This window comes from Microcebus murinus, chromosome 6 (genome assembly GCF_040939455.1).
Source record: "Microcebus murinus isolate Inina chromosome 6, M.murinus_Inina_mat1.0, whole genome shotgun sequence".
NCBI classification, from domain to species: Eukaryota; Metazoa; Chordata; class Mammalia; order Primates; family Cheirogaleidae; genus Microcebus; species Microcebus murinus.
The window spans coordinates 68,221,970-68,234,366 of NC_134109.1; positions in this window are offsets into that span (position 1 = coordinate 68,221,970).

Genomic DNA, 12,397 nt, shown 5'->3' on the forward strand with positions numbered 1-12,397 from the left:
ATTGCAGCATATTATGGGGGCACAAATGTTTAGGTTACATATATTGCCTTTGCCCCACCCAAGTCAGAGCTTCAAGCATGTCCATCCCCCCAGAGGGTGCACACCACACCCATCGGGTGTGAACATACCCACCCCCTCCTCCCTCCTCCCACCTGCAAAGTTGAGACTCATAACACACAATGGCTTTGTCAACATAACCAGTCTGTTGTCCTGCTTATATTCACACAATTTTCTGAGAAACCAAGACTATACTGTAAAGTCAATTAGCTTGGGCCGTACTCCAGAGAATCCCCCACAGCCTGCTCACTGAGTAAGTGGGCTTGGCTTTAGTGTGTTCTACATCAGTATGAAGAAGGCCCCAGAAACTTCATAAGCTTGCCTTGTAGCTAAGTGTCCCTGCAAACTGCAGATATTTCATGCGTCTTTAGGCGAGGCACAGTGATGCTTTTGGGGGTGTTCCTGAGGTTAGTTGTACTCTGCCCCTAAGTGACAGAGATGATCGGTTGTCTTCTGCTCAGGGTTTCTCTTCTTTGCATTTCAGGGACAGTCGCTGGCAGCCCTTCATGAGATTCCACCTCCACTGCTGCTGTCTAATGTTTCTGGCTGTTTTTCATCTTGATTCCTTTCTCTCTGTTTTCTCTTGTTCCTATCCTTGATATACGCTCTCTTCTCTCTTCTGCTTCTCTTTGAATTTTTTATTTTAAGCGAAGAACATTTGGCATTTATAGTAAGAAGCTTACTTTATTTATTTATAGGAGTATATATTTATTTTATTTATAGAAAGAATCTTACTAAGGCTTCTTTCTGTAAATAAAATAAATATATGTTTCTAAGGCTTCTTTCCATAGGATCAGAGACTTGCCATGTCACATTCCACCAGGGACAGCATTGGGGTCCTGTGCTCTTTGTAATGAGCTCACCCTTCTCAATGCCAGATGCATGATGTTTCTAGCCCTGGGGTCTCCAGATGAATGAGATATCACTGTAGAGAAAGTGGCACCCTCTGGAAACAATAACAAGAGGGCAAGTCCAATAGAGCACTTCATCTGAGCATCAGCTCTATTCCATGGGGGCAGAAAGTGTAGATTGGAAACAACCTATTGTAGTGGAGATAAAGGGAGAGAGCCAACTAGTAAAAGGCATAGAGCAAGAGAGAGGGAGAAGCCCTCAATCTCAATCATCTCACAGTCAAAAGATGGCTCCTCCTTCTCTAGGAAGAACATTCAAGTTTCAAGCAGGATGAGAAGGAAAGGAACAAAAGAATAAAGAAAAATGTCCCTTTAAAAATCTCTGCTGGAAACCCTACTTGTTGAGGTTCCTTGGCTAGAATCGTGTCACATGTGAACTCCTACATGCAAAGGAGTCTGGGAGGGTGAATATTCTTATGGGGTACATTATCACTCTGAGAAAAATTGGGGCTCTTTAGTAAGTAAGAAGAGGAGATAGATACTGGACATCAACCACTAACCTCAAATAATATCCCCATTTTAAAAATAGGAACATTAATTCTTACAGCACTCTCCACAAACATGAACCAGGAAAATTTGGGGGATCCTTGGGGGAATTTTAATAAAACTCACCCCCTAAGGCAGACAAGTATGGATTCTGTAATGCAGCTATATTCTTCAGATTTGCAATCTAAATATAAAGGGACCCTGATAGAGCTTGGAGCTCTAAGTGACATTTGGATATGGTTGCTTAATCACGAAGGAGGGGGCTCATGCATTCAGACCTATGCTAGTGCACAAGAAGAAATCTGCCCATCCCGCCCCACCAAGTGATGGCAGCTGAAGTTAGTGGAAAAAGCCACAAGCCTATCATTTTGCTTCTTCACCTAGTGTCTTAAACATTTATGGTCTTATGGATTCTCCCCAGCCAGTGATAGGAAACCCATTCCAGGACCACCAGGAGAGTCTTTTTTATCGGATTAGGGATGGGGCAGAGATCCCTTGGACTGCTTGCCTGGGTGACAGTGTGCATGTGCACTGTGGCAGGAGTGGTCTCCTGAGGAATATCAGGAAGCAGGGCCATGCAGACAAAGTCCCCATGACCCTCAGACCCCACCCCCTAGCACTTTTCCCTTCAGTTCTTGACCTGATGCTTCCCCTTCCTGATCTAGCCTGGCCATTGCTGGGGCCTGGGTAAGCCACAAATCCTTCTTTCAATTTGACTCAGAAATCTACTCAAAGATACCCCTGATGGAGAAAATCACTTAAGACCACTCCCTGCTATCACTACCCCTAGGAGATGCATGAGATCTGATCTTTGTCCTGGATATCAGGGGAGCTCTAAGGAAACCAAGGGACAGCCACCATGCAGATGGTATAAAAAAGATTTGGGGGGCTGGGAATCTACCAAGATACATGGGCTATCTTAAGTTTTCCCAAAAGGAGCTTTAACTTGGATAAGTATTTTCTGTGTAGTAGTTAAGAGTGTAGACTCAACAACAAGATTGCCTAGGTCTGAATCCTGGTTCCAACACCACCTAAGAGACACCAGGCCTTAGACACCTGAGCAGGTGCTCATTCACATTGGAGACATCAGCAGATTTGTATATTTATTATGACATAGTCAACAACAGATTTCAGCAAAGTACCTTCTTCTAACTCAGAAGGTAATTGTGATAATTTTCTGATAGAAGGAAGTAAACAGTCTCGAGGAAGGGGTGCCTTTTTCTAGTTTGTATAGTTGCACCACACGAGTGAGTAGCAACCGTGTGGCACCCTTGCCCATGGGAAACCTCTTGGACTATTGCCCCACTTGCGTATAATAGACACTTGTTCCGACACACCTCGACATTTAGTCTGCAGTGACTTCCTCTTACAAACTGCCCTCTGGAGAAAGCACAGCATTAGAATGAGAACAAAATGGCAGTCAAAGGCTTAGCTCCGTGGATCACCAGTCAACAGCAGGAGACCACAAAAGAGCAGAAGGTCTCTTTTATACTAGAAGACACCGCAGATGCGACTGGACCCAGTTAGAGCCAGCCTGGAGCAGACCTTCTCTAATTCTTAACAAAGCTGGCCTGGGTTCACTGCTAACTCTCTACCCACAAGAGCTGCCAAAGCTAGGCCAGCCCCCTTGGGCAATTACAACAGATAGAATGTCAGGAAGCTACAGAAGGGATGGTAAGGAAGTGAGGCCAACCTTCCAGAACAATCTACTCCACTTTGGTCCCTGTAGCCCTTGAGCATGACTATTTTGTGCTATGTTTACTGCAGCCCTTTCTCTTTTCCTCCAGAAAAACTTTCTATGTGATTTGCTCCTCACATGAACACAGCGATGCTGGCATTCCACCGTTCAGCTATCATCCTAACAGACTTGAAGTTGGTGGGAAGATAGCATCTCGACTTCGGTTTAAAGCTCCCATCCTGAGTCATCAATAACCATCTCTTATATGAGAGGACAGGTGTGTCCCAAGGGCCTAACATACCAACGTTCAGTAATAAAGGGAGATGTTCCCCTCTTCGACCACAAGTCTTTGGTAATAATGGTTCAGATGCAAATCAAAAAGAAGGCCCCAGATGAAAGCAACATGTGCAAGATTAAGGACCCACTTCTAAGAGGCATTCCAATGTAGCACTTATGAGCACAGACTGCAACTGCACCAGTAGGTTTGCACCCCAGCTCTGCCTCTAGCTCTGACACACTGTACCCGTTACTTACACTCTCCGTGCTCTGGTTTCCTCATAATCTCCACGGGAGATTGTTGTGAGAGTTAAATGGGTTAACACACATCAAGCATGTAGAACAGAGCCTGGCCCCGAGTGAAGCCTGATAAAATGTTAGCTACGTTATCATTTATTATTTCACTCTTTATTCCCACAAACATAAAGATTTTTCTGGATTTTTACCAATGTGGAAAACTAAGGGAAAAAAATGTCAAGATATGGAATAAAGTTTTATTTAAGTATTTTTTTCTTCATTAGACAGGACCCGACCTTGGGTTTCTGATCTTACCACAGATATACAGGCTGCCCATCCCTCAGTCTGTAGGTTAAGTGGCTTGGGTTTCCCCACTCTAGATTCTGTCCACGGTCTGTCCACTGGCTGGCCTGGCTGCAGAAATGTCTTCCGAGCCTCTTTGCAGGATTAGGGCTTGCCCTTTAGTGCTGCATCTGAGCGTCCTGCCTCCGTTTGGGTGGAGTTTGTAGTGAGATGGTCCCAAGCCTTTCTCTTTCCTGAAGGTCCCATAAAGACTCAACCTTGCAGGCATAGACCCAGAAACAAAATTGAGCTTCCACCATCTCGAGCATCTATGGTCTCAAGATCCAAGGGTTAAATGACACATCTCCTGCCCTTAAAATGTTAACAGTCTAAAGGAGATGTACTATCTGACAGCAAATTATGACGATGCAGTTCTAAGTCATTATAAGTTGTACAATGGAGGTTAGAAAGAATGGGAGTACAGGGGAAGCCGCCCTAAACATCATGGGGATTGAAGGCTTTTGGATGGTAGCATTTGAGCAGAGACCTGACTAAGGAGAGACAAACAGGCTCCAGGCATTCTGAGTATATCAAACAGCCCTTGTAAATGCGGCTTAGAGAGTGGAAACTGGCCATTTCCCTGATAGCCTCAAGCAGTCCCATATCATTCTAATGCCAAACGGAAGGGTTAGTGATACAGACAAGACTTAGCAGATAGAAGGTCCCCTCCTGACCCCCACTTTTGGCATTTTAAGAAGCTTAGATTTTATCTGATAGGAAATTTGAAGCTATTCAGTAGCTTTTAAAAGGTGAGTCACATGACCAGATTTTAAAATGAAAATCCCATTCTGGCAACTCTACAAAGAGGGCTAGACATTTTGATTGTTTCCAATTTTTGCTAATAAAAAAAAAATGAACATTCTTTAACATGTCTGTATGTTTACAAGTGAAAGAATTGCTCTAGGATATATCCTTAAAGTGCCATCACTGGGTTAAAAAGGATTGTACCTCACTTGTCTTAGTTATCGCTCAATTGCTTTACAAAGTTATTGTTCCAATTAATGCCCCAACAACACTTAGTATTATAAAACTTAATTTTTGTCACTCTAATAGTGGTTTTTATTACCACTATCCTGACTACTGGTGAGGTTCATTATCTCTTCAAATAATTTATTAACCATTTGAGTTTGCCCTTCTAGGGATTGTCTGTCATATCTCTCGAACATCTACACCTGGGTTGGTTGTTTCCTTAATGATTTTAAACAGTTCTTTATATAGTCTAGATACCAATTTTTATCAGGTAGATCATTATAAATATTAACTCCCAATCCAAATTTGCTTTCATATTAATGCTTTATGATGCTCTTGTTTGAACAGAAATTTTAAATTTTCAAAGACTTCAATTTATCAATTTCTGCCTATTGCCTTTGAATTTTACTTTTTTTTCTTTCTTTCTTTTTTTTTTTTTTTGAGACAAGAGTCTCACTCTGTCACCTGGGCTAGAATTCTGTGGCATCAGCCTAGCTCACAGCAACCTCAAACTCCTAGTTTCAAGCAATCCTCCTGCCTCAGCCTCTCAAGTAATTGGAACTACACCAGCTAATTTTTCTATTTTTAGTAGAGATGGGGTCTCACTCTTGCTCAGGCTGGTCTCAAACTCCTGAGCTCCAGCATTCCTCTCACCTCGGCCTCCCTAAGTGCTACGATTACAGGCGTGCGCCACTGGGCCCAGCTGAATTCCACATATTTGATGGAAATAGAAGTTATTAATTTTTTCATAATTCTTCATTATGTCTTATAACGCTCAAGTACTCCATAATCTCTGAATGTGTGAGCCTCAAGATAATTTATTGATGAGATCAGAAAACTCTTGTCATCTTCAGCCGTATATATGCATGACTGGCAAAGTCTTTCTTGACCCCTTTAAAAGGTCGGATTAGCCTGTTATGTTCTCTCTTTTCCTTCAGAGTACTTGCCACCATTTATAATCATATGTGTGTGTTTCTTTGGCTAATGTATGCCTCACTCCTTAAGATTAGAAACTAAATCTGTTAGTGCTCACCATTTAATTCCCAGTGTTTTGTAGAGCACCACTCGCAGAGCAAGTAATTAGTATATCCTTTATGAATGAAAGACTTGTCCAGACTTGGACATTCCATTTCCACCTGTATTATCTAAAAGCCTTCCCTAGGGACTTCAGTGTTGCTCTAATTTGGTTTCCATATCAGCTCACAATGAAAAGAATCAAACTTTGTAAGAAACAGCATCTCTAACTTTGATGGAATTGTCTTTATAAGGTTTCAGCTGTGACTACAATGACTGTAAAAAGTCAAGGGCTATTTCAAGATAGTAAACTCTAGAAGGGTGATTTGTAGTTACAGCAATTAATTCCAAGTTTGTGGTTATGGACTAATCACAATGAGTTCTCAGCCTTTACTCATGCCCCAAGCATTTTGCATAGTTTCTATGACATGTTTTCAGGGGATTAGTTTATTTTTTATTAAATTTAGGGCACTGAAAGTAATGCCAAAGTTTATTATTACAACTTATTCAGGCCACATTGAAATGTCCACCATCCATCTGGAAGCCATGACGCAGAGGGTTTTCACACATGGACGCACTCCCCACCCCCCCATTGTCGCCTCTTGCATATTTCCCAGAATGTATCATTTGCACCCTCCTGCCTTGAGTAAGGCCAGATTTCAGACTGGGAGCAAGATGTTTTATGATAACATTGAGGTGGAATATCAGGCATGTGATGTACAGTCATTTTATATAATGAAGAAAAATCTGGGATGGAAATCACATAGAAAAGAGGGAGTCAGTGGAATACTTAAAGATAAAAATTAATTCTTCATGTAAAAAGACAACACTAAGGATACACAACTGGTCTCCACTTTTAGAATTCCACATTCCTACAAAGGAAGCTTAATGATGGCAGGCAGAGATACACAGGAAGGGGGCTGAACATCACACAATTTAACAATAACCAAAAAAAAAACCAAAAAACAAAATAACAAAAAATGGAGTGGACGAGACCAAATGCCAGAAATCAAATAATCTATAGAATGACATAAAAAGTGAAAAATGAAGTTTTTGTTGCGTCATCTGAGAAAAAAATGTAAAAATGTACTTGCAAACAATTAATTATTTCTAAAAGTTTCCTCCAAGTCCAATTCCCTGGAGATCCCAAGGAGCTCTAGGAAAGTCACTTTCTTTTCTATCAGACATCCCTCAACATCATTCTGAGTATCTGCTAAGTAACTTAGGAACTACCAGTTTATTTCTCACTACCCTTCTCTATGACTCCACATTGATCCCATGCCTTGGAGTCCACATCTTCTCTATTTTGCATCGTTTCCTTTCATCTGCATCATTCCCTGGCAACATAAAAGCTCTCCATTGTCCTCAAGGATGTCACTGAGCACACCATAGTGCACATTCAGCTATTCCTTGGCTATTGTCGTCACTTCTGGTTGAATAATCACATAACTGTAAAATAGGAAGAATAAAGCATGTGGAAGGTGAAAGAAAAGGCAACCTTTCTGAGACCAGCAGTTTCTTCTGGTGATTATGGGGGACTGAGCTCCAGCTCCTTTTTCACTAAAGTATTTGCCAATACAGACATCTCATTTTCCCAATGAGATGCTTGGCCTGTAGAAAGCACAAGATATGCTTCCTTCCCTGAGTGGGGCTGAGAATCTCAGAATGTTATTTATAAGGCTGCAATGCTGGCTTTACTGACAGGAAGTATTTGGATGATATTCCTGGTCAGTCCTCCAGAAATGTATTATAAAATGGAACAAGAAAAGGCTCTCGATCAGAAACTTTGGTTAAACAGAGGTGGAAAACGAGAAAAGGTGTTTTTTGTTTGTTTGGTTGGTTGGTTGGTTTTAGAGATAAGGGTCTAGCTATGTTATCCAGTGGCTATTCACAGGTGCAATCAGAGAGCGTTAACTACAGACTCAAACTACTGGGCTCAAACAATCCTCCTGCCTCAGTCTCCTGAGTACCCAGACGTCAAGTGTGTGCCACCATGCCCAGCTGAGAAAAGGTTTCCTTAGAAGACTCCCTGTGAGCTTTAACTATCAGCCTGAAAAGAAATGTCAAAAATTGTACTTTCCCACTTTGTCCTATACTGAAGCAAGCCTGAAGCAGAGCCTGAAGCAAGGATTAAGGAGGGAACAGTTTGTTTGGGAGGTGCAAGCCCAGGGTAAGGACAGTGAGTTGAAAGAATGGAGTCAAGGAAAGATGCAGTGCAATGTGGTGTATTACCACAGCTGGCCACTACTTCACAGCAAATTGCTAACAGACAAGGCAAGTGGCTCAGCAAGCTTGGTCACTCAGCACATGGGACTTCTCCAGAAGTCAAGGAGTGTCACACGAAGAGAATGGCATTCAATGTATAAAACAAAAACCTGAATCTATTGCTTGCTACGAAATGAAGAGCTGTACTTATAAAACAGTGTCTCTGAGCCAAGCAAGAGTTAATCTTATATAGGATTTGGGAGTGTGAAATCCAGAAATTACTGGGTTATCACAAGGGGAAATATTCTGGGATTGGCAGATTTTCAGCTATGAGAGCACAGGCACTGGGATGAGGCTGTAGCTAGTCGGGTCAGCACATCTGTCCCCTCAGGTGCCATTCAGGAAGCCAGGTTCCAGGTCCCACAGTGTGCTGTTCCAGCCAAGCCCAGAGTTGGAGCAGCAACCTGGTGGAGATGGGGCATCAACTGAGAGAGGAAGAAAGGACACACACAGGGACAGACAGACAGAAAACAACTTGCTTGGTCACAGCACATTAAGTTAGAGGCTGACCAAGAGAGCCTGGCCCTGGACAGTGAAGACTAAGACACAAAGCTTTCCTGGGGAGAGGACCACAAGGGGGTTACCCGTAGGGAATACTAAAGCAGAATTACCCGGAATCTCAGTTCTTCCTCTCTTCCTTCAAAACTGAATAGAACCCTTGAGCCCACACTGCTACCACCACACTGCCCTCATGAACTTCTGATTCTGCTTTCCCGAAACATGGAGAAGAAGCCAAAGCCTTTTCACTGTGCAGCTCCTGGAAAAGCATCACAGCTACCTGTCTTGCCAGGGGCTCACCCCAGCTGCACCCAGCACCAAGCAGTAACTTGCAGGTGTGCCCCATGAAGGAAGCAGTGGCATTTGGCATCCATGCCCTGATGATCTCCCCTGAACAAGAGAACCCCAGGGCTCACACATATCAAAGCAGAACATCAGGCCCAGAGAGCTGTGGTTAAACAACAAAAAAGCCCCTAATGCTGCAAACTCTCCCTATCTCTGCTCCATCTTTGCTCTCCTTTCTCTGGGCCGTGCACATCTTCCCTCTTTAATATCTGTGGACTTTCTTTTACCAGAGTCACAGACTTTGTGTGAAAGGCAGCCTAGAGCAAAGGGCTTTCTTGCATTCTTGTGGTTAAGATGGAAACCTTGGTCTTTTTTTTTTTTTTTTTTTTTTTTTGAGACAGAGTCTCGCTTTGTTGCCCAGGCTAGAGTGAGTGCCATGGCGTCAGCCTAGCTCACAGCAACCTCAAACTCCTGGGCTCAAGCAATCCTGCTGCCTCAGCCTCCTGAGTAGCTGGGACTACAGGCATGCGCCACCATGCCCGGTTAATTTTTTCTATATATATATTCGTTGGCCAATTAATTTCTTTCTATTTATAGTAGAGACGGGGTCTTGCTCTTGCTCAAGCTGGTTTTGAACTCCTGACCTTGAGCAATTCACCTGCCTCGGCCTCCCAGAGTGCTAGGATTACAGGCGTGAGCCACCGTGGTCTTCTTTAACTAGAGGAAAGGCAAACTAAATGGTTTCTATAGGTTTCACAGATACTGTTTATGAGGACAAAAACATTTCATTTTGGTCTGCTAAAAGGTTATTATTGTTACCATGAGAGGATGTTGAATTTTATCAAAAGCTCTTTTATTTATTGAGATAATTTTGTGATTTTTCTTTTAAATCCTTGTGGCAAATTACATTACTTGAGCATTCTAAGATTAAGTGAGATCTGCATTCTTAGTGTAAACTTAACTGGCTCATGATATATCAAACTTTTATATATTATTGGACTAATTTTGAGAATTGATACTTTGTGTAGGGCTTTGTTCTATGGATCAAGAGTGACATTGACCTAAAAAAATTTTTTTTATTCTGTTTTTGCATCAATGCTATGTCAGCCTTATAAAATGAGATGGGCTGTGCTCCTTCTTTTTCTCTATAAGAGTTTCTAGAACAGTAAAAGATTTTCTTCCTTGAATTTCAGTAAAAATCAATGGTGAAGCCATTTAGGTTGGTTCTCTATGTGGAAAATTTTGAGAGCTGATGCAATTTCTTTGATTGTTGTAGTATTACTCAAGTTTGCGATTTTTCTTGAGTCATTGTTAGACAGTGATGTTTTTACTTTGTTTAAAATTTCAAATTTATTAGCATAAAGGTTTTTATAATATTTTGTCTTATCTTTTAATGTCCTGCAGCATTTATAAAATTACTCTATTTTTAGTTTCTGATATTAAACATTTGTGCCTTCTGTTCCTTTCTCCATAATTTCCTGAAATATTTGTCAATATTATTAGGTTTTTCAAACAGTTAATTTTTGCTATACTACATATCTCTATTGTATGTTTGGCTGTTACTTCATTAATTTTTGCTATCTCTTATTATTTCTTCTCCTAGTTCTTTGAGCTTATCTCATTTATTATTTTCTAACTTCTTCATATATATGATAAGCTCAATAATTTTGGTTTTTCATGATATATGAGTTTTAAGACTATAAAGTATCCTCTACAGTTATAGCTACATTTCACAACCTTTAATTAGTGCTGTTATTGTTATTATTCACTTCAAAACTTTCCATGTTTTATAGATTTTATTTTGACTTATAGGTTATTTAAAAGTATATTTCTCTTTTTATAATATTAGAAGGATTTTTCTAGTTATCATTTTATTATTGATCTCTAGCTTAATTATATTATGGCCAGACAACATTTAAAAATTCACATCTTTAAAATTTCTCAAGATTTACTTTGTGGTCCAGTAAATGATCGATTTTGGCAAATGTTTTTAAGCAAACGTATAAATAAGTGTTTTGCAGTGGGTGGGTGCAGTATTCTGTAACTGTTAGGTCCAGTTTGTTCAGTGTACTGTTTAAATCATCTTTATTGTGCTAATTCCTAAGACAATGATGGATTTATTTATCTCCTTGAAGTTCCTTGAATTTTTGTTTTATATATTTTCTGGCCATGTAATTATATACATTAAAATTTTAAATCATGTGTCTTCCTGATGAATTGAAATTTGTATCCTTGTGAAATGACCCTAATAGTCTTTACCCATGGTTTTATCTCATGTTCAGTTTTATCCAATATTATTATACCTATAATAGTTTTCTTTTACTTACTATGAATATGGTATATAGGGTTCTTATCTTTTACTTTCAACTTTTTAAACCTGTTCCACTAAGCACATATTTATATTTTGTTTTTATAACCGATCTGATATTCTTTGACTTTTAATTGGAGCATTTAGAATGTTTACATTTAATACAGTTATTGATATATTTTATTAAATCTACTCTTACTTTATGCTTTGTATTTGTCCCAATTCTTCTATGCCAGGAGCATGTTGTTGTTTTAAGACTTTTTTGAAGGAGTTTTATGTTCACAGCAAAATTGAGAGGAAGGTACATCCACTGACCCCACTCATGCATAGCCTGTCTGATTTCCCCTTCACTTTGTGCTAAAACAGCTAAAGCTGCTACCAAATGACAGCCTCAAATTATTTGAGAATAGCTATAATGACCTATGCCCAAATTCACCTTCTCCCTACATGAGCTCACTGGGAGTCCATCCACAGTGAAGATATTCTGATCTGGGACACTTGGTAGGGCCCAGGTTGGGTACCCTCTTGGCACAAGGCTTTCCTACCCTTCTTATCTGTTATAACCTCTACAGGAACAATAAAAAATCCTGATCTCCCTGCCCCTATAAGGACTGAAGCACAACTGAGATTTCTGGATAGAAGGAACCTAAGGCAAAGGACATGAGCCTGTGCTAATCCCATTGACTCTCGTTTCCGTCATTTTCTTAGGAGTTATTGAGTGCCATTTATGAGTGGTATGCAGATGTTTAAGATTCCCATCTCACACAGCCAAAGTCTTAGCACATGATGCCAAGGGGGGGCTGGATATCTGACTCCCCAAAGCCTCATGGTTGGAATTCAATGCCTTGGGAAATTAAGCATTGTCCAGCAAGAGTCTACCAGCAGTGGAAACCGGAGACAAGGGAATATAAAAATTTCCTAGATTTTTGAAATCATACACTGAGGTTCTGACAAATGATCAGCACAGAGAATACAGAGAAAATTATGTACTCATTGGTCCCACAGCCAGTCATCCTTCCATTGTACCCATCCTTCCATGGGTAAAATGCTCTCAGTGGCCCAGCAGGTTTC